Here is a 4,902-nt window from a genome sequence, read left to right as displayed (position 1 = left end):
CAAACAGATGGTAGAAGGAAATCTTCCATATTTTCTATGTTTCATATACAGTTATCCTCCCAAGAGATGCTCAGAACTCTGGCTTCCATTTGCTAAGGGTGGGGGGAGAGGATGGAAGGTTTGATTCTCAGCCTGTGTGCCAGTAGGCTCTCTAGGCTGCTTACCAGAGAGGCGAGTGGACTGCTTTCTTGACCAGTGCCCTAAGTTCCAACACGGCTGGATGTCCGGAGATGCTGGGTCTTCTCTCTCTGGCTTGCCCGCCCCTCGCTCGAGCCATGGCTCTAAATATTTCTATTTAACATTTTCATTTGTTACTAATTTTTTTGCTCTTTTAAAATTCAATTTCCTGACTAACTTTTCATCAAATTTTGATTATTCACTGATATATAAAGTTTTTGGCAATCATATGCACATCTAGTGCCATGCATAAATATTCATCACATAACTCAATGATTATATTAGTTTTTATTTCTGTGCAAATATTTATTCTCAAACTTAATAGCTTAAATTACCTATCATCTTGAAGTTTCTGTGCTTCAGTTCAGCACAGCTCAGATGACTGGTCTTTGCACAGGGTTTCTTACATGGATGCAGTTAGAATTTGGAAATAGGTTGTAGTCATCTGACAGCTTAATACAGGATGGAACATCCTCTTTCAAATCTCAGAGATAGCTCAGTTTCTTGTTATCTTGCCATGTTAGTCTCTCCACAAGGCTATTTGACTGTCCATAGCTCAATGCATTTGACTCTCCCCTCCCCCAACAAACAAATGACAGGAAAAAGACAAAGGAAGAGGCAGTCTTTTTTTGACCTAGATCCTTTCCTCATTCATTATTGCTTCTACTTCTTCTATTTTTTAGATTCAAGTCACTAAGTCCAGGAAACATTAAATGCAACACATTAGACTCTATACTTCTGAAAAAAATATCAGAGAACTTTTATTAAAAATCCATTATAGCAATTTATAATAATACGATAATTGTTATAACTTTACTACACATATATGCACGAGCATATCCTAGTATTGATTTTCTTGATTTTTACACTGCATAGAATATCATTTCTTTACAACTTAATTTTAATCTATGTATCTATGAATATATAGTTACAGGAATATATACTGTCTTTGATAAATAACATTATTTTATTTAATCTTATATCCTTTTTCTTTCAACCAGAATATTTTGACTAACTATAATTTATGCCATTGGTGTACAGTTGGGTAACGCACAGAATGTCCTTGTATTTCTGTTTGTACTAATTGTTAGTTTATTCTTTTTCTTTGCCTTCTTTTGATTGTAGTATTTCTTTTCTTTTTTGTCCCAGGAATCAAACTGAGGACCTTGCGTTTGCCAGGCAGGTGCTTGTGATGCTGAACTGCCTTCTTTAGAATTAATCAACATTTTAGTATTTCATGTTATCCCTCTACTTCTTTTATAGCTTTCTCATTTTATAACTTTGGTTGCTTTTACAATATGTGTTTTTGACTTATGGTTTACTTTAAATTAGTACTTGTACCAGCTGCCAAACAGTGTGAGAATGCACAGTATACCAAGTTTATTTCCAATCAATGTGTGTTAAAAGCTACCTGAATATGTAACCCTTCTCTTGCTCTTCGTACAGTCCTGCAATTTTGTATTTTCTTCTGATATCCTATTCCCTCAGTTTAACATACAATCAATAGGATTTCTTGATAATTCACAACAAAAGGTAGGTACACTTTAAATTGCTGAAGTCTTAATTTTTTGAAAATGTCACTTGTCTTTCCCTTTTGATCAAAGTTTCAGGAAACTATAGGTTACCAGTTTGACTCTATATATTTTCCTAGCACAGTAGAGAGATATTTCATTCCTCTTTGTTTTGCGTAGCTTCCTGAACATCAGCTGCTGATCTCACTGCTGCTCCTTTCAGTATAAAATTTCTTTTTCTTTCTTTTTTTTTTTTTCATAGCACATTTTACAGCATGGTGCAGGTCCCAGTAAATGGTGGCTCCCGTCCTGGGCCACCGCATCCTGCCACACTCACAGCTATTCACGGGGCGGGGTGGGGAAGTGGCAGGGTGATGCTTCAAGCTGTTTGTTTCTAATGAATTGACCATTTCACTGCCTAAGTTCTGAAATGGCCAACAGGCCATAGAAAGACGTCTTTTTAGGCTCCTACTTGAAACTAACCACATCAGGAAGCTGCTGGCCTCGATTCAGGGCCAGAGTATGAAATTTCTTTCGCCATATAATATTTTTAGATTTTTCCTTATCTTTGAATTACAGAAGTCTGACTGTGATGCTTCTCTGTGTTCATTTGTTTGCATCAGTCTTGCTTGGGATTTGCTGAGTAGCATTTTCTTTTATTTCATTAGTTTAAAGACCTTTATCTCTACAAATGGGACTCCTCTATGCTCTTCATTTTGGTTCTCAGAATTTCCATTACACGTGCATCAGATACTTAATTCAGGCTCTGCATTTTTTTTTTTTTTGTTTCCATTCTTTGGTTGTTTCCTCAATACTCAGACTAAGTTTATAGTTCATTAACTTTGCTTTCTGCTATGTTCAATCTGTTGTAAAAACCATCTAATGGGTTCTTAATATACATTTATTTACTAACTATCATTTTAATATTTTTTATTCCAGAGCATTAGATTTTTCCTTACAATTCCATTTCTGCATCAGAATTCTTATTAATTTATTTTCTTTCTTCTACATTATATAACACATTTAGTGTATTTATTTTAGTTATTTTAAATGCCTTGCTATTACCCCAGTATTAAAATCATCTGTGGTTCTCCAATTTTGGTCTTTTTTGTTTCATTCTTACTCCATTTTCCTACTTCCTCAAGTTATTAAAATTCTTAAATTTCTTACTTACAACATGTATAGAAGATGTAAGAACATACTAATTTATTTAGTATAAGTTTTGCTACTAGAAAGTTGATGAAATGCTCTCTTTAGGAACATTTTATTAATCGGCTTGCTATAAAAAGGGTTTTGTTGCTTGTTACATCAATTGGGGGATATAGTAGTGCTACAAAATTTTCACTTAGTCTTATAATCATTATCTGGTATCAACTATATCTTAAATGTCAGTCTTCATAATGAAACTTGGAGCTTAAAAGGATTAATTAGTTCTTTGTCTCTATTTTAGGGAATTTTAATAGACTATGCTGTTTTCTCCTTGGAACATCTGGGATAAAGTTAATTAAGTGTTATGTTACTGTGTAGATAGAGATTGATGACTAAAGCCACCACTCCTGGAGTTTAGGAGTATAGTTTAAATAGTAAACATCAATGTGTGTATGAAAAATTTAAAACCACATAAAACAGTGACAAAATTAAAAGCCTACTAAAATGAGGAGTGGAAGAAAATTTAGCAATAGTCCATTTCATAAATGCATACTCTAAAATTCGATTATGTTATCCTAAAGAGATTGCTAAGACTCATTCCTTGTCCTAAAATAAGAGGGGTTGAGAGAGGATTAGAATCCAAACTGCTCATCCTAAAACCTGCTACTCATGTACATAAAGGCTGTATAACCTTTTCTCAGTCTTATTTATCCTGCAGAAGATTGGAATCCATCTGTGAATCATTCTTTAACCTTGACAGATGTAAAAATCATTGATGTAGGGGGCTAGGGATTTAGCTCAGCAGCATAAGCACCTGCCTTGCAAGCAGGCGGTTGTGAGTTCAATCCCTGGTACCTGTTTAAAAAAAATCATTGATGTAGAATTCAATGTTACAAATTTTTCAAAACTGGATTTTTGTTTTCTTTTTAAATAGCACAGGCATTCGATTTTGACAGACATCTCTCAAGTATCTGAATTATGGTTTATGAGCTTAAAAGGTATAAATTCACCAAATCTTGATTTCCTCATTTGAGGATGATAATTAAAATATATCTTTCAGGTTTATTGTAAAGTAAAGCACTGTTTTATATGTAAGTATAACATGCAGGCAATCTTGTCAGAGAAATTATAAGCGTTTGATAAATAATCTTTCCTATTATCATTTCAGTGACAACAACATCAAGGTCATAATCTTCTTAAGAAATCTGCAAGTCTGAATGCTACTTTGCAAAAAGTTTAATATCTCCATTGTTTCCATAGAGGGAGCAGACATACATAAACACAATTTTAATTCATAGTATGCTGTTTATTTTGAGTATTCAACAGAGGAAAGGAGTAATTGAAATGAAAGGACTTGGTGTTTTTCAAGTACGTCCTCTTTTTCTAAAATGAGAAGTCAGTCACTTTTCACAACTACCATACAATAATTAAATAACCAGCCATTGTTATTGCCACTTATTTCCAGTCTCCTCTGCCGCTTCTGTAATGCACCTCCCTTTGGGGAAAGACTAACCCATAATAAATGTATTCTTACACCTGAGCAGTCACATAGGTATTCACATTTTACAAGGAGTAATATTTTCTTTTACAGTTTTCCCCTAAGGTACTTTATATCTTTCTAGTCCATAGCAAAAATAGTAAAACTCTCAAGTTTGATGGACTAAAAAGTCTAAAAGTTTTCATACTTTATAGACAGAATTATAAATATACATTTTTGTACTATTTAAAATTTATTTTGTAACAGTTAATGTTATTACCACTGTATTTCACAAATATATATATATTTTTCAAGAATAAATTCACATACATAAAATGCTGATTATATTAAATATATTACATACTTTTATAAAACCAAATTTGTTTGGTATGTTTTTCTGGCAATAAAACAAATTGAGTTTATAAGTGCCAGTGCATTTTCACAAGTATGTAACTTATCTGTAATTCACAAATTGTATTCTAAATGACAAGCATGAATATGCTTAAAAATGCCATGAGAAAATCGTTTAGCACAAATAATTAATTTTCACCCAAATAGTGAGCCCATCAGAGGAAAAAGTAATATCTT

General features: G+C 33.1%; 1 non-coding gene across 1 annotated transcript; it reads right to left on the bottom strand.

Moving 5' to 3' along the window:
• Window positions 1-2,070: 2,070 nt before the first annotated feature.
• Window positions 2,071-2,207, bottom strand: LOC111756625 (small nucleolar RNA SNORA2/SNORA34 family). The gene has a single exon (XR_002791055.1). It is a non-coding gene; the product is annotated as a small nucleolar RNA SNORA2/SNORA34 family (small nucleolar RNA).
• Between the last annotated feature and the right edge of the window lie 2,695 nt (window positions 2,208-4,902).

Source organism: Cavia porcellus, unplaced genomic scaffold (genome assembly GCF_034190915.1).
Source record: "Cavia porcellus strain 051 isolate PalLab524CR breed Dunkin Hartley unplaced genomic scaffold, mCavPor4.1 scaffold_24, whole genome shotgun sequence".
NCBI classification, from domain to species: domain Eukaryota; kingdom Metazoa; phylum Chordata; class Mammalia; order Rodentia; family Caviidae; genus Cavia; species Cavia porcellus.
The sequence above is the reverse complement of the archived record's forward strand: the minus strand, read 5'-3'. Positions and strand labels throughout refer to the sequence as shown.